The 18,537-nt window shown below is 37.7% G+C and overlaps 1 protein-coding gene and 1 non-coding gene across 5 annotated transcripts in view; one reads left to right on the top strand and one right to left on the bottom strand.

The window, feature by feature from the left end:
- Positions 1–18,537, bottom strand: part of SPAG16 (sperm associated antigen 16) — a 1,038,313-nt gene that overhangs the window by 289,620 nt on the left and 730,156 nt on the right. The gene's annotated exons all lie outside the window — the stretch shown is intronic.
- Positions 3,626–3,788, top strand: LOC132539544 (U1 spliceosomal RNA). Its single transcript, XR_009550901.1, has one exon. It is a non-coding gene; the product is annotated as a U1 spliceosomal RNA (small nuclear RNA).

Consider the following 18,537-nt stretch of genomic DNA (forward strand, 5'->3'; position numbering starts at 1 on the left):
GCATAATGTTTGAATAGACATTAAAGCTCAAAGCTTTAAACCTTTTGTTTTGTTTTGTTTTTTTTACTTTACCTAGTAAACTAAAAAACGTAAAATTTAACAAAAATCATACCAATACTTTCTCCATTCCCATTTAATAATTTATAATATAGCACATAGTCACAAGAAATAGACTCATGAATGGAGAAATTTATAAACACATTACACACAGAGACACACACACCAAACTTGCATACCCAGAACATGCATCTTCTTAAAAGGATAATAAATTGAGAAATCATTTCCTCTGTTTTCACCTAAACAACCACATTAATTTTTATTTATTTATTTATAAATAAAGCACAGCACTGAAACTTCCATTAATATTGTAGAAGTCAGGCACGAAGCTTGGTTGCATACATGGATGGCTAAGCAGTGTACTCTCTTAGTGAGCTATTTCACAGATCCCAAGCAACCATGTTTAAAAAAAATTAACTATGTGTATTTTTGACATATGAGTAAATCCTGCAGTGCTAATCTTACTTTTCTTTCTATGAATTCACTGCTCCCAAGGGCCAGAGAAATTGAGAAGTGGGGGGAGAGAGAAAGAGAGAGAGAGAGAGAGAAGAAAGAAAAAGAAAGGAAGGAAGGAAGAAAAAAAGAAAGAAAAAAAGAGAGAAAGAAAGAAAGAGGGAGAGAAAGACACCGTAGATCAGCTTTACTGCTCATGCAGTATACCCACTGCAGATGGGGAGCAGGGGTTTGAACCACGGTCCTTGCGCATGGTGGTGTGTTTGCTTAACTGGGAGCATCACTACCAGGTCCCCCTTACTTTTACTTCCTAAAACATTCACAATAACAAGGTGATCCAACCTAAGAATTAAAAGGAGTGGAAATGCTATCAAAAAGGCCAATCAACTGCTAACCTTCTACTACTACTCTTTTTCTCCTTCTTTTCTTTCTTCTTTTTTTTTTTTACTATTAAGGATTATTGTGATATTTATTACTTTATAATCCATTTAATCAAATTTTTCTAGCCAGTTCCTTTTTCAAAGATAGTACACCTTTTTATTCCTATTTTACTTTCTTTTGTTGCTCTGAGTTAGTTAAAGAAATCTGTCCATGATTATAAATATTTTCTAGATAAATCTTTGGGGGGCCAGGCGATAGCGCAGTGGGTTAAGTGCACACGGCATGAAGAAACACAAGGACTAGTGCCAGTATTCTGATTCGAGCTCCCAGCCCCCACCTGCAGGGGGGTTGCTTCACAAGTGGTGAAGCAGGTCTGCAGGTGTCTATCTTTCTCTCCCCCTCTGTCTTCCCCTCCTCTTGATTTTCCTCTGTCCTGTCCAACAACGAGAGTAATGACAACAACAACAACAATAAACAACAAGGGCAACAAAAGGGAAAAAAAAATAGCCTCTAGGAGCAGTGGATTCGTAGTGGCTCATAGGCACTGAGCCCCAGCAATAATCCTGGAGGCAAAATAAAAATAAATAAATAAATAAATAAATCTTTGAAAATTTCTTATTATCTATTATGGATAGAGAAAAACTTTAAGGATGATGATATTATTTACCAGATAACCATCCCCTATCATAATGGCCTAGTGCCAGGTAATGGGGTGTTGTGAGTAGAGAGAGAATAGGAGAAATGTAGTATAGAAATGGATAAAACATTCTGTATTTTTAGACCTAAATGAGCTATGATGTAAGTCATCCTGTTCAGACTAACTTGCAAACCTCCTGAGTGAAACTAAATGTATTGTCCTGTAACTTTACATTTCAGAAATATTTCTTGATAAAATAGATATAGATGATTCTTTGATTTGACCCAGTTGAGAATAAATACACTCTTTGATTTTCTTTCTTCTTCTTCTTTTTTTATTGCCTTTTTTTTTTTTTGCTTTGTTTTCTTATGCTCTTCATCCCTGGCTGGACCTATATTCTATTTATTTCTGATATCACACATTCCCACTTGGCTTTTTCCAATCACCTAATCAAGAAATAAGGCATCCTTCTGCAGCTAGACATGAACAGTGTGTGATACTGTTGTAGACAGGGATTTTGCATTAATTTACATGAGAAATTTCAGATCATAGGACCCCCTGCCAAGTGATAACTCTCAACAGTCAATAGTATACTTTAAGCAATATACCAGGAATAAAAATTGTAATGATAGAGGCACTTAAATTCATTAATCCCTTGATAATCATCAATCCAGAAAGTCAGTCCTTTTATATTTCCAGAATAATGAAGGGTCCAACAAGGGAATAGATATCAGAGAAGTATTCATCTTCTTCTGAGGTAAGCAGAGGTCAAAGAAAGACATGGAAATTGGAGTTCACATTAGCATTTGAGTAAGATGTAAACGTAATAGAGTAAGATGTAAATGTGAAAGAGCAAGGCAGGGATGAGGACATTGTAAGGAGGCAGTGTGCAGTGCACCAGACTAATATGCCTGAGACCCAGAGATCCCAGGTTCAGTGCCCAGCACGACCATAACACCATATGCCAGAGCTAAGTAATACTTTGTTTCTCTCTCTCTCTCTCTCTCTCTTTGCTCTCCCCCTCTCTCTCTTTCTGTCTCCCTCTTTCTCTCTGTCTCTCCTCCTCCTTCTTCTTCTCTCTCTCTCTCTCTCTCTCTCCTTCTCTCTCTTTCTCTCCCTCCCTCCCTCCCTCTCAAATAAAACTATTCATCTGGGGGTTGGGCGGTAGCGCAGTGGATTAAGTGCACATAGCTGGTTAAGCTCACATGGTGCAAAGCTCAAGCACCAGCATAAGGATTCCGATTTGAGCCCCGGGTCCCCACTTGCAGAGGAGTCACTTCACAAGTGGTGAAACAGGTCTGCAGGTATCTATCTTTCTCTCCCTCTCTCTGTCTTCCCCTTCTCTCTTGATTTCTTTCCGTCCTATCCAACAATAGCAATGACAACAACAGCAACAGCAACAACAATAATAATGATGATGACAACAACAAGGGTAACAACAAGGGCAACAAAATGGGAAAAATGGCCTCCAGGAGCAGTGGAGCACAAGCACCAAGCCCCAGCAATAACCCTGGAGGTTAAAAAACAAACAAACAAACAAAAAAGTCATCTGGCAAGATTGCAGAAACATGAAAATCTCATGAGGACTTATTTTTGCTTATTATTATTATTTATCAAAACACTACTCATCTCTAGCTTTGAGAATTTTATAAAATTGCTGAAATGGTATAGGTTGAAAGAAGCGTATGTAAGTAAGTGGTGACTGACCTGTTGGATCCCAAGACCCTAGTAAAATCTACCACAAAAAATTCCAGCCTACTTGCTAGGGAATGTAAACTTAAAAATAATCCTCTGCTAGACCACTGTCAGTTTACAAATTAAATCTTCTAAAGAAGGTCAGATTTCCCTGAACTGCCTGTACTTTTGCATGTTAACTAGCAGTCACTTCTTGAAGTATAAATTTACAGGGTCACATTCACCAGAGAGCACACAATGAAGTAGGGAAGATAATATTAAAGGAGATAATCAAGTTTTCTTATAATTACACTTATGAGTAAACTGGTATGATAATTTTTTACTCTAATTATGTGATTTAGGAATAATGCATGATACTTTAGGCACTATCCTGACATATAAAAGAACCTCTTAAAACTTCTACTAGTTCCTGGCAGGGGAGATACCATGATCACGAAGGTGGTTTTCCCAGGGCGAGGCTTATCCATTGCACTCCGGATGTGCTGACCCCTGCGATTTCCCCAAATGTGGGAAACTCGACTGCATAATTTGTGGTAGTGGGGGACTGCGTTCGTGCTCTCCCCTGTTTTAAAAAAAATAATAAAAAAAAAAGAAAAAAAAAACAAAACTTCTACTAGTTGGGAGTTGGGCAGTAGCACAGTGAGTGGGTTAAGTGCACATGGTGCAAAACACAAGGATTTGCATAAGGATCCCACTTTGAGCCCCCCCCCACCCCCGCTCCCCACCTGTAGGGGAGTCACTTCACAAGTGGTAAAGCAGGTATGCAGGTGTGTATCTTTTTCTTTCCCTCTCTGTTCCCCTCCTCTCTCCATTTCTCTCTGTCCTATTCAACAACACTGACATCAACAATAACTACAACAAGAAAACCACAAGGACAACAAAAGGGAATAAATAAATAAAATAAAATAAACTTCTACCAGTTATCACACACACATAGTTTTTATTATACTTTAATAATCATAGGTAGGAGGCCAAAAGATGTCCACAAAGTTAAGTAACTGCCTAGTCATGAAGGAGGCCCAAGTTTAAGCCTGGCACCACACGGAAGTGGCATTGAACCAAAGGAAGACTGAATGCTATGTTGCCTCTTCAGTTCTATGTCTCTTTCTCTGTTTTTCTATGTGAAATTAATAAAAATGTTGAGCTGAGATCTGTGAAATCCCATATGCCAAAGGCGCCAGTAACAGACACACACACACACACACACACACACACACACACACACACACACACACACAAACACACACGAACTAGGAGTGATTACATTAATCAACAATAGAAAGAAACCTGCAATTGTAGTATTACATAGAACAGTACTGAACTAAGAAACTAAAGCAAATGAAACTTCATTGCTTCAGAAGATTGACTTAAAATCATAAGGTCTCTGAAGAGTGACAGTGCTTCATATAAAAAAGATAGTGGTGAAATTGAAGAAATCATGGTGAGTGAAATAAGTCAGAAACAAAAGGATGAATATGGGATGATCTCACTCTCAGGCAGAAGTTGAAAAACAAGATCAGAAGAGAAAACACTAAGCAGAACTTGGATTGGAGTTGGATTATACCAAAGTAAAAGACTCTAGGCTGAGTGGGAGGGAGAGTTCAGGTCCTGGAACAGGATGACAGAAGGCCTAGTGGGGGTTTTACTGTTATGTGGAAAACGGGGAAATGTTATGCATGTACAAACTGTTACATTTACTGTCAACTATAAAACAATCTTCCAATAAAAAAATAAAAGTTTTAAAGAAAAGATAGTAAATCTATTTTGAACTATTTTTCTGGCAGCCAGATACTCAAAACAAACAAGGATGGCCCCCAAAGTGTACTGTGTTTAAAAAATAACATCCGATCAATAACACAAAATAAATTTAATTGTGTCACAGCAAAAATGTTCAATGTCATTTAAATCCTCCTTGATTCTGACTTCTGGTGGTTTTCTAATATTTCCTGATCAGTGACTATTTCTCAGTTGCCTTCTGACCAAGATTTGTGTCAAGAGAAAAAGAGTAACAGGGGCCGGGTAGTGGTGTACCTGGTTGAGTGCACATGTTAAAAGGCACAAGAACCCAGGTTCAAGCCCCTGGTCCCCATCTGCAGGGGGAAAGCTTTGTGAGTAGTGAAGCAGTGCTGCAGGTCTCTCTCTGTCTCTCTTACACTCTATCTCCCCCTTCCCTCTCAGGTTCTGACTGTCGTAATCCAATTAGTAAAGACAGTAATTTCAAAGTCAGAGAGAGAAAAAAGGAGTGACAACTAAATACTCAAAGAACTTTATTATACTTCATATAGTCAGGGCATTTTGTATGATTAAGATATTTTGAAAGTCACAGCACTGAACAGTTCAAATTTAGCCATGAAGAGTAATCTAAGTCATCATTTTGTCCCTTTCAACCAAATCAATTTATTGAGGAAATGCTGATTAACTATTGGACTGTTCCTGTTATATGGATACCAGCTCCACATCTCCCTAAGTTAGATGTCAGCATTTCTCTCCTGCTTGTAAATTCCTGTCTTCCTCAATCATAGGTCACTATGGCTCCAGTGTCCTGGCAACCCCTATCCCGCTCCTCCCCTCTTCTGATCCATTAGATCTGTTAAAGTAGACCACAGCTTATTAATGTTTCACCCTGTGTTTTTTTCCCTTGCTTTATGTATTTTTTCTTTATTGGGTGGATTAATGGTTGGTTTATGTGCAACATTTCTCAGTTTTCCACTTAACAGTCTAACCCCACACCTAGGTCCTCTTCTGCCGTCATGTTCCAGGACCTGAATTCTCTCTGGTGCCCTACAATCATTACTTTGGTGCAGTAGCTTTTTTTTTTTAACTTAGTTGAATTTATTTTTATTTTTTGCCTTCAGGGTTATCGCTGGGGCTCAGTGCCCACATATGACTCCTCTGCTCCTGGTGGTGTTTTTTGTTGTTGTCGTTGTTTCTTCTTCACTTTATTGGATAGGACAGAGAGAAATTGAGAGGCAAAAGGAAGGCAAAGAAAGAGAAAAAGACACCTGAAGACTTGCTTCACAGCTTGTGAAGTGTACCCCCTGCAGATGGCGAACTGGGGACTCAAACCCAGATCCTTATGTGGGTCCTTTGAGCTTAGTACTATGTGCACTTAACCGGGTGTGCTACCTCCTGCCCTCCTTAAATATTTCTTTTTTCCATTTTATTGGTGGTATGGTTTTTGGCACATGGGTACACCAAAATCACAAAGCCCTCTTTACCCAATCCCAGCCTCTCCTTCACCAGTCTTTTGCTTTAGAGTCATACACCCGACCCAGTTTAACGTTTGCTTAGTATTTTCCTTTTCTGTCCCTGTTTGTTTTTCTTTTCTTTTCATTTTTTTGTTTGTTTGTTTTATCAAGTTCCACATATGAATGTGATTATCTGGCAGTGGTTCTTCTATTTCTGGGTTGTCTCACTCAACGTGACACCTTCAAGTTCTGTCCAAGATATTCCAAGTCCCACCTATGATTGAGATCACCCCACATTCATCCCTCTTCTAACTTGTTACACTTATAATTCCCTCAGGCTGCATCTACACTGCAAGAAAAGAGAGAATATCATCTTTTCTTATAGCCAAGTACTATACCACCATGCATGTGAAACCCACTCATCTGTTACTGGACACCTAAACAAGTTTATAAATCTTAGCATCTTGGCTTTTATTATTTTTTTTACTTTTTTGTATTTATTTATTTTCTCTTTTTGTTGTCCTTGTTGTTTTTTATTATTGTTGTAGTTATTATTGTTGTAATTGATGTCGTTGTCCTTGTTAGATAGGACTGAGAGAAATGGAGAGAGTAGGGGAAGACAGAGAGGGGGAGAGAAAGATAGACATCTGCAGACCTGCTTCACCACCTGTGTAGCGACTCCCCTGCAGGTGGGGAGCCTGGGGCTTCAACTGGGATCCTTAAGTCTGTCCTTGTGCTTTGCTCCATGTGCGCTTAACCCGCTGTGCTACCACTGTACTCCCTAAATCTTGTCTTTTATATAGAGCCCTGCACTGAACATAAACTTGCACAAATGTGTCCAGGTAGGGCTTTTTTTTTTTTTTTTTTTTTTTAGTTCTTGAATAGATTCCTAAGAGTCTACTTTAAATAGTCTGAGGAATATTCAGACTATTTTCCACAGGGAAAATACTTATAGGGAATGTATAGCTATGTATAAATTATATTCCAAGCAGTGCAGCAGTAGAACTCTATTTTTCATACATCCTCACCAACAATTTTTTAAAAATTAAAAAAAAAATTTTTGTTTACTTATTTGACAGAGACAGAGAAAAATCGAGAGGGAATGGGGGACAGAGAGGGAGAAAGAAGGAGACACCTGCAGACCTGCTTCACAGTACATGAAACATCCCCCTGCAAGTGTGCGCTCAGCCAAGAGTGCCACCTCCAGACTCCCCCACACACACCCTTATTTTCATTTCTGATGTATGACATGTTAGAGGTGGGAGGTGGTATCTCACTGCCATCTTAATTTTAATTTTTCTGAAAGTTAAGTGATATTGAGCATTTCGTTTTGATATGAGTATTGGATCTATCCCTGTTTGGGGATGTTTTGCTCTTGTTGCTGAGTTTTATGAGGACTTCATATATTTTGGGTTTTACCTCTTAACTGTTATATTTTATATGCGACATATTCTGCCTGCTTACCCTGATCTTAGTCCATTCCACGTTTTCTGTGTCTTATCAGACATGCTTTTACCACCTCATGAAGTTGGCCTTTGCAGTTCTTTTTCTTGAGACCAGTTTGGCTTCCTTGAATACAGAATCCTTCCTCAGAGAATGCTTCCTGATTTTAAGTCACAACTTTCACTACATTACACTATTTCAATTTGCGTTATGTTGAAAAGAAAACACTTGCCATTCTTGAGACTATTTGTTGCCTCTAGTTCTTATTGGGATATAAGGTTTATAAGGAAAGGACTTGATAGAGCTCACTATGGAAACTTCAGTATTGAACGGCATATAGTAGGTACACTTTTTCTACTTTGCTAAGTAAAAATACCATTAGTACTGATAACTTTTACAGGTGGTGAAATGCTTTAACTTGCCAGGAGGTTGTGTATATATGCAAATTTACAGTTTAAGAGCAAATTTTAAGTAATGTGCTGTAATCCTATTTCTCGTGTTCATGGAGCCTCCAAACAAACTATAACAGCATATATCATCTCTATTTAGCTGTGGAAGATTTTGATGGCCAAACTCTGAGGGGCACAGCATTTGTATTTTTCATAATTTAAAGTATTAAATTTCTGAGCTGGAGAAAAAGTTCATTTTGCTGGGTGCACTGCCCAGCTTCCAGTCATGGTGCTTCAAAGTTAGCAGTACTTTGGTGATACTGGGGTAAGTCCTAGTGTTGCGGCTTCTCTCAGCCCTTCTCTCTTACTTTATCTGAACAAAAATATCAACTTTAATTAGTGAAACTGCACCTATGCAAGGCACCAGCTACAACAAACATTTTTTTTTCAAATGCAAAATTTTCAAAATCGTAACAAAGTAGAAACAAGCAGAGAAAAGCTAAATCTATGTACTGCATTTAAAATAATTTCCTAATTAATTTCTGAATGTCTATATGTGTCAGCTTTTTTTTTCTTTGTCACATTTCTCTATTAGGAATGGTTTTCATTGCACAAAGTTTATTTCTTAAAAGGTTTTAGCTTACAAATATCACCAAGTATGGAATTAAAGTTGATTTTAAAGTGTGTAGGAATATTGAAATGATTAGAGTATCTCATATATAATAGGAATGACAGTACATGTTGCTTCTGTATTCTGTTGTTGTTTGCAATTCCCCTGACAGAATCTGCTTTATTGTTTTCAACACACATCTGAAAGTTTTGACTTATGCATCATCTAGGTGCAGTAATGAATAAGAACTGACATTAAATATCAATATTATTGGCCCAGCTAAATGGTAGCTGACATCAAGTTAGATTGCTGAAGAAGTAAACAAAATTGAAAATTTGGGGGTGTATAAGTACTGCCTGACATGATTTGTCCTTTAGAGGATTAATGGCAGCATGATTTAAATGTTATTTGTATTTCTTCATACAAGATAGCCAGAGGTTGATCCTAAGAACTTTAAATTTGAGTTTGATAACAAATGAAATTTAGATAATCAGAAATTGAGCTCCTTTCATTAGGGCAGAGTGAAGATAACTTTTTTTTTCAGACAGGAAATGGCAGATATTTTTTACCCATGATATTTTAAAATGTGAAGTGATGTATTCATCTCCACATACTGGTAACTTGGGAAAAGCAACTAATATATTCCGATTACATTTAAGACTCTTCATAGCTTCAGTAACAAAAGGTATATTCTGATATGAAAAAGTTAAAATATTCCTACCAAGGTTTATGTCCATTATTAGTAGACTTTGGGGTAATTTAATATAACCACATATCTAAAATGATTTAAATTTATTTTTTCTTAATTTTAATAAACTGTAAAATATGTATTCTAATGTTATGTCTTGAACTCAATGGTATATCAAACAACATTACATTACAAAATTAAGAAATGCATGATGTATACTTGAATTGTGCATGCATTCTTTTATTTACTTCTATATATTTTAACACAGATGGCATAAAAGTAATTTTACTTCCATTAATAATAGAATAAATAATAATAATAATAATGCTAGTTGTAGGAATGGTGGTTAAGAGGGAAATAAGAAATTGTACCCATGATTAACAGTTGTCCTGCAGTCCATTAACTACCTCCTCCCCAGGTACTAGTTAACACCCACTGATTATTTTTCATTCAGGATTATGAAATAACTAAATCATCTGGTAACGTTATTATATGATTCTTGTAAATTGCAAAGTGAAGACACAGAAACATCTAAAAACAGAAAAACTGCAACTGGAATTAGATAATTTTCCAATGTTCCAAAATCATGGGGTACTTTTGCAAGCCTAAGGAAGCTTTCTAAAGAGCAATAAATATATTCTAAGAAATAAGCAGATTTGGCCTGAATTTTAATACCTATAGAATTTGGGAAATCAAAAAAGTTACAGTGCATGGCATATGTTATAATGAAACCCTTATAGAATAATTTGTTCAAAACTGCATTCATTTACCACATTGTTGAATGTTAATCATGCAAAATATACTACACTAGTTGCCAGAGATATCAAATCAAATAAAAATGTAAAATGTCTTGATCCTCACTTCTTTTACAGTGTCCCTCACACTGCATGTAAATGTGAAGATGTTGTTTGTTTATTTGCTTGTTACAACGTAAACAAAAAGTCCTAATTATGAACGATGATTTATCCCTTTGCTTCTATACTGGGATCAGTAGGGTGACACTAAGATGGTAAGATGGGAAAGATATAAATTAATATGAAGCAATAACAAGGGTTGTATTTTTAACAGATTTAAATGATAAATCTGATAGATAGTAATTTTAGATTGATATATAAAGTAGATAGCCATGAGTCTGAAGATTAAAATGGGATTTGCTTGGTAATAATCATATATAAGCAAAATTAAAAATCACACTTTTGAATGAGATAACATAGGAGAGAACTTGCTGAGAATAGGATTTAAGACATATGAAGAAACGCTTCACATATTATTAGAAAAATTCAAATTAAAGCTGCAATGAGATATCACCTCTCACTAATGAGAATGACTTATTTCAACAAATCAGTATTCTGCAAGACAAATATAATTTTTATCCTGAGAGCATAAAATGATCCTATCAAATAAGAAAACTATAGACCTATGTCCTTGAAGAATGCTGGTGCAAAAATTCTCAACAAAATCCTGACAAATCAAAGTCAATGACATATCAAGAGAATAATTCATCAAGATCAAGTTTGATTCATTCCTAATAAATATATTGCAACATTTACAAATCAATAAATTCAATGCATTAACAGAAAGAAAGATAAAAATTATATGGTCGGGAGTCGGGCGGTGGCACAGCAGGTTAAGCGCACATGGTGAAAGCACAAGGACCAGCTTAAGGATTCCCAGTTCGAACCCCTGGCTCCCCATCTGCTGGGGAGTTACTTCACAGGCGGTGAAGCAAGTCTGCAGATGTCTATCTTTCTCTCCTCTCTGTCTTCCCCTCCTCTCTCCATTTCTCTCTGTCCTATCCACCAACAACGACATCAATAAACACAACAATGTTAAACAACAAGGGCAACAAACGGGAAAATAAATATAAATATAAAAAATTTAAAAAATTACATGGTCATATCAATTAATGTTGAAAAAGCATTTTATAAGATTCGACATGAACTCATAATAAAAAACGTTAAAAAACTGAGGACTGAGGATATTTATTGACAATAAATATCCTATCTGAAAATACTATGGTCATCATCATACTCAGTTGGGGAAAAACTGAATGAGTCCTCCTAAATCTGGAACTAGACAAGAATAGTGATCACCATATTTATTTAACATAGCCCTAAAAGCTCTTGCCAGTGTAATTAGACGAGATATAACAGGATTCATATTGGAAAGAAATTAAACCATCACTTTTTGAGGACAGCATTATGATATGTATAGAGAACCTTAAATACTTCACCACAAAACTAGAAGTCATCAATAAATTCAGCAAAGTAGCGGAATAAAACAATCAATACAAATAAACCTGTGGCATTTCTATCTATACAGAAATGATGAGAGAAAGAAAAGACAAATGAAGGAAGAAATCCTGTTTACAACTGAGCTCAAAAAGATAAAATGTCTTAAAGTAAACGTAACAAAGGAAGTAAAAGACCTTAATATGAGTGGTAAACATTGTTAAAAGATATAGAGGGGGACAATAAAAAATGGAAGAACGTCTTGTGTTTGCAGATTAGAAGAATAAATATTACTAAAATGCCATTCTACCAAATGCAGACTGAAAAATTAGTGCAAAACCCTATGAAAATTCCAAGGACTTACTTCAAGGAAATTAAAAAATATATATGTATATATATCCAAAAATTCAAACAGAGCCACACAAAGATATAACAGCCAAAGCACTCATGAGAAAAAAATAGAGAGAATAGAGATATCACACTTTCTGACTTCATATTATATATAAAGCAATAGTAATTAAAACAGTGTAGTATGGAGGGACCAGCTGGTGGCACGCCTGGTTAAAGGCACACATTACAATGTGCAAGAATTCAGCTTTAAGCCCCAGTCTCCACCTACAGGGGAAAAACTTCACAAGTGGTGAAGCAGTGCTACAGATGTCTCTTTGTCTCTTTCCCTCTCTCTATCTCCCCCTTTCCTCTTAACTTCGCTCTGCTTCTATCGAATAGTAAAAACAAATATATAAAATTTAATTATTAATTTGAAGGGACATATGTACCCCAGTGTCCATAGCTGTATTATTTACAATAATAGTAGAAATAGCCTAAATGTCCATTGACAGATAACTGAATAAAGAAGTTGTGAGACATATAGTCAGTTGATTACTACTTTGCAATTAAATAAGATGATATTGTGTTCCTTGAGACAAAATGAAAGGGACTTGAGGTGATTATGTTTAGTGAAATAAGTAGGGGTGAAAAACAACTACAGATTGGCTTTATTCATATGTGGAATGTAGAGAATTTATACACATGAACTTATAAGAAAAGTAGCTTAATTGCATACTGTCTAAGACTTTGTGAGAGCTATGGTGGTTGAGTGCAGGGGACAAAAAACTTGAGTGCAGGATGCAATGTGTAATTATACTTAGTTATCTTATCACAATAAAACAGGGACTTAATGAGAAAAAAAAAAAAGGCTGAGTCTAGATTCAGTTGCTTTACAGTCATGTAGTAAGGGAGAACCCAGGAAAGTAAATTGAGAAGTGGTGACCAGGGAGAATATAATTGTATTTAAAAAACTGGGGGGGGGGTGCAGTCTGTGAGCATTGGATTAAGCATCAGACAGTTAAGCCTGACTTCCCCAGCTAGACCCCTCCTATTGCATATACAAGAATCATTCTCTGAGTCTCTCTCTTCCTCTTTTTACTCCTCCCTTCTTTCTCATAAAAAAATCAATAAATAATCTTATATAGTTATCTGGTGGAGGCAAATCCAAGTCTGCTGGCTGACAAAGTACAGGGCAGGCTGGGACTGACTGCAAAGTGGGAAGTCCTAGACCAAACTGAAACTATTCATTCTTTTTGTCTAATGGCGGAGGTGAAGTCAGGCCTGCTGGCTGACAAAGTATGGAGCAGGCTGTGGCCGACTGCGAAGTGGGAAGTCCTATACTAAACTGAAGCTATCCATCCTTTTTGTTTTCAATTACGTTGGTGATTTAAGGACTTACTGGCTATGTTGAAAATGCACAAATATTACCTGGAGACAATAAAAAGAGATTCCCAGGGGAAGTACATAGTGACAACAATTATGACAGTGAATGTGACAAGACTAAAAACGGCCTAAGAGTAAAAGCTGCTGCACTCATTAAAAGCCTTTCAGAAAAGAGCTATTTGTCACCACTACAGCTTCTCAATTAGCTGGACTCAGACCAAAAGCCAGAACTATAGGTGGCTTATAGAATAAGTGGCAGGCTGTGGTTTCCACCTAAATATAAAGAGGCCCTATTGCTTACCCTCACCACAGACCCCTGCTTCCTTACATGTATCTGTGATATATATAGAGGCTGTGTAGTTAAATAGCTAATATAAGGGTTAACGAGTAGATGTTAGTAAACTTTTATATAGGTAAAGTTAGTAAAACTCTCACATGTACAAAGGTTAGCTAGAAGAGAGCCCCCATGGTGTGCGCTTACTTTACAGCAGATTTCTTTAGGTAGACAGTTTACTGGATATTAGAAGAGTGTTACTTGGTTAGACCTACCCAAGAATGGGTTAAGAAGTAAAGCTATTAGACTGAGCTCCAGAAAATATATGCTAACCCTACACAGACAGCCGAAACAAAGAAAGTAATGTTTGAAGTTATTTTGGCCACCACAAGGCCACACAGATGGTCAAAACCTAGGGGAGGGCAGGCTGTCTCAGACCATGGGAACTTTCAAGAAAATAAAAAAAAAAAAACTTGCCTAAAATGATAATGTCTAGCGTTATTTTTGATGTTAAAATAGTCTTGAATGATGTCAACTGTATCTTGTGAAAAAGCGTTTAAATAAAAAAAAATAAAAATAAAAAACCTCTGCAGACAGAGGCTAGAGACGATTCTCTCTTGCACCTTAAGCAGTTGACCTGTCGCTCACTTCATCTTCATCCATTCGCTGACTCCCCTTTTCTTTCAGGGACCCTAATTACTTTCACCTGGCAGCCCCTGGCACTTATCTATTTAGAAAGAGAGTAAGAGACCAGAGAGAACAGAGACCAGAGGATGCCCCACTGGCATATGTAGTGTCAGAGATGAGACTCAGAATGTCACACATTTAAGTACTATGTTCTTTTCTCAGTGTCACCTTAAGAATGTTGCAAGTGGGTTAGGAAGTGGTGGTGTACCTGGTAGAGCACACACATTACAGTGTGTAAGAACTTGGGTTCAAGCCCCTGGTCCCCACATGAAGGAGGTAGCTCCATAAGTGGTGAAATAGTGTTGCAGCTTTCTCTCTCTCTCTCTCCATCCTTCTCCTTCTATGTTGCCCTCTCCTCTCCCAATTTCTCTCTGATTCTATCCTAAATAAATAAAAAACTTTTTTTTTAAAAAAATAATGTTTTGAGTGATGATAAAAAACAAAGTGAGACAATAGTGTAGGAATGGCTACTGAACTAGCAATATGAAAATTGAGAGAAATTCAGTGGTATTAATTGACTTAAAAGTCCATATTTGAATGACTGAAGAAAAAAATGATGTTGGAGATTTATAGACAGTAAAAGGGAGTAAGATGGGGTGGGGGAACAGCGGTGGCATGTCCAGTTCAGAGCATACCATGTGCAAGGACCTGTGCAAGGACCCAGGTTCAAGCCCTGGTGGGGAGCCCCAGCTCCCCACCTGCAGTAGGGAAGCTTCACCATGAAGCAGGTTTGTAGCTGTCTCTTGATCTCTCTCCCTCTCTACCTCCCCCTCCTCTCTCCATTTCTCTTTGCCCTATGAAATAAAAAAAAGTGGGTAGGGGGTAAATGGCCACTGAGAACAGTAGATCTCTAGTGCTGGCACCAGATCCATCAATAACCCTGGTGGCAAAAAAAAAAAAAAAAGGTGGGGGAGCAGAGTAAGCTAATGTTAAAGTAGTAGGAAGAAGTGTTATGGGAAACAGATGAACACAGAGTGCATACTCTATTCACCCTATGTAGATATTTTAATCTATGTGCCTGGTAGAGATTTGTATTTCGTCTGTGATACAGGGACATAGCCTAAGACTGCATGTCCTTTGTGCTTGCCCTCCTGGCAATTAAAACAGGGGCTGCAGTTGCTACCCCACTTCCCCTCCACATTCCTAGGCTATTAGGCCCAAGACAACAGTGCTAAAAGGTAAAGATGACTAGGGAGGAATCCAGGTGTCTCTGGACTGATACATACCAGGCACTAGAACTCCTCTTCTCTGCCCATACCAAGGCCACAGATAAGAAACATGTATAGCAATTATGTTAAAGATTGTCTTTGTTTCTGCCTACTTTGTAATAGTGAAATAAACCTCCTTCCTCTGCCCCTTTGGGGAGGGATATGGCAATAAAACTGTTTTTGTTTTTTTTCCCAAGGTGCATGAAGAACTTCTTGGAGAGATCCAGAGTCTCCTATACACCTGTGTAATAAACTTCACTCTTTCACCAAGAACTGTCTCTAATCTTATGCTTTGGGGATCATTTCTGACAGAAAAGGGCAAGTTGGTGGTGTGCTGACACCTATCATGGGAGGATGGAGATGTGAAATTGGATGCTTGAGACAACAGCAGTCTTAAATCAATATTTACCCAAGAAAAAAAGTCTACTTTACAAAGATATCCATAACAATGTTTTAAATGGAAAATTGAAAATTGACAATAATACTAAAGAGGTTTTTTTAAGCATTTTTCTTTCATAATATAGAAAATTAAACATAGGGGAGTTGGGCTGTAGCACAGTGGGTTAAGCGCAGGTGGCGCAAAGCACAAGGACCAGCATAAGGATCCCGGTTTGAGCCCCGGCTCCCCACCTGCAGGGGAGTCGCTTCACAGGCGGTGAAGCAGGTCTGCAGGTGTCTATCTTTCTCTCCTCCTCTCTGTCTTCCCCTCCTCTCTCCATTTCTCTCTGTCCTATCCAACAATGACAACAGTAATAACTACAACAATAAAAACAATAAGGGCAACAAAGGGAATAAATAAATAAAATAAATATTAAAAAAATTAAAAAAAAAAAAAAAAAAGAAAATTAAACATAGACCTTACATGGTTACTTACAGGAACTACAATGATTTTTATTTAAGAAATAAAATTAATGTATTAAAAGACAACATAAAAATTTTTAAGCCTACATAGGGCATTTGAAACATGATTATGTACATGGCTACAAATTAGCCTTACTGAATCTTCAAAGCAAATATCAGACCACTATTTCTTCAGGCGATTTTATAATCAAATTAGAAACAACAGAAGAGATTCCACAAAATTCTCATATCTATCAAGATATATAATATGCATTTGAAGCTTATCACATTTAAATAAGTTCAGATTTACAGAAGGATCTAAAATATATGAAAGTAAGAAAATCACAGCAAGAGATTGAGAGGTAGAGACAGAATATTTAGGCATGCCATGCATCTGTGTTGTGACCCCAACAGGAGTTTGGGACTATTAGCATAGGGATGACATCAGCCTGAGGCAGGACACGCAGAGAAGGGAAAGTATAAATACAGGACTTTGAGCAGGACTCTGCCTGCTGCTGCTTCTCCTGGGCAGAAGCATCTCAGTGGAGGTGCTCAAGGTACCTGCCATGGCCATTTCTCAGGGAACTGAACATGTGTGACTCTGCTAGCCGGTGAACCTTTAGACCCCTCTACAGCCATGAGCAACCTTTACCAGAGCTGATAATTGTTTATCTTATGGGACTAAACTTTTGATAACTATACTCAGACTTTATGGACCTAGCGTACTCTTAATCCTTAATGATGATTGCTTATTTTACCTGTTTCACCCTAATAAACCTTATATTGTTTAAACCCATTCCCAGCTCCCCACTGTGAGTCCTTTTACGTGCAGCAGCCACCACACTAACCCTCTTTTAACTTAAATTATAACCCATCTGTATAGGGAGAAAAATCCTGAAGAAAGGTAGTATAAGGGGAATGTAAAATGTAAACATATGAAAACAATGAAAGAAGCACAGACATACAATATCACCAGAAATATTACAGTGGCCTGTGAGCTGAAATACTCTTTTTTAAAATTATTATTATTATTATCTTTATTTATTGGCTAGAGACAGCCATAAATCAAGAGGGGATGGGAAGATGGAGAGGGAGAGAGACGAAAGACACCTACAGCCTGCTTCACCACTTGTGAAACTTACCCCCTGCAGGTGGGCATGGGGGGGAGCTTAAACCCAGGTCCTTGCGCGCTGTAACATGTGCACTCAACCAGGCACGCCACCACCAGGCCCTGAGCTGAAACCAGGCCCTGAGCTGAAATATTCTTCACGTGATTATGAGGCAAGACAAAGAGCATGCTTATATAAGGAGAGACTTCTTAGTAGGAAGACAAGAGGTTTTATTCTGTGTTGATTTTTGTTTTCTCATTAAGGAACCAGTCAAGCACAGAAGAGGGGGAATCTGTGGCAATGGGAAGTGAGAATGAAGATATAATTAAAGGCAAGGGGGGCTGGGTGGTGGCGCACCTGGTTGAACAACATGTTATAGTGCGAAAGGACCCAGGTTCAAGTCCCTGGCCCCCACCTGCAGGGGGAAAGCTTTGCGAGTGGTGAAGCAGGACTGCAGGTGTCTTTCTCCTCCTTCCCTCTCGATTTCTGGCTGTTTCTATCCAATAAAGATAATTCAAAAGAAAAATGCTTTAAAAAAAAATTAAAGGCAAGGTAGGTGTAAGCAGGGGATGGACAATGGTGTCTGGTAAAGTACCCATGTTGCTATGTGCAAAGACCTAGGTTCAAAGATGTGTAAGGGGAAAGCTCCTAGAGCAGTTAACCAGCATTGCCGGTGGCTTGTTCTCTCAGTGTCAGTGTCAGTGTCAGTCTCTCTCTCACCCTGCCTTTTTAATTTCTGTCTACATAAAAATGAGAGGGTTGAGGAGATAGCATAATAGTTACACAAAAAAACTTTCTTGCCCGAGGCACTAAAGGTTCCAGATTCAGTGTTCTAGTAAAAAAAAAAAAAAGGAAAAAATACACACACACACACACACACACACACACACACACACAGTAAGGCTCACTGTGAACATCCTGCAGGTAAGGAGCT

This window comes from Erinaceus europaeus, chromosome 7, assembly GCF_950295315.1.
Source record: "Erinaceus europaeus chromosome 7, mEriEur2.1, whole genome shotgun sequence".
Taxonomy (NCBI): Eukaryota; Metazoa; Chordata; class Mammalia; order Eulipotyphla; family Erinaceidae; genus Erinaceus; species Erinaceus europaeus.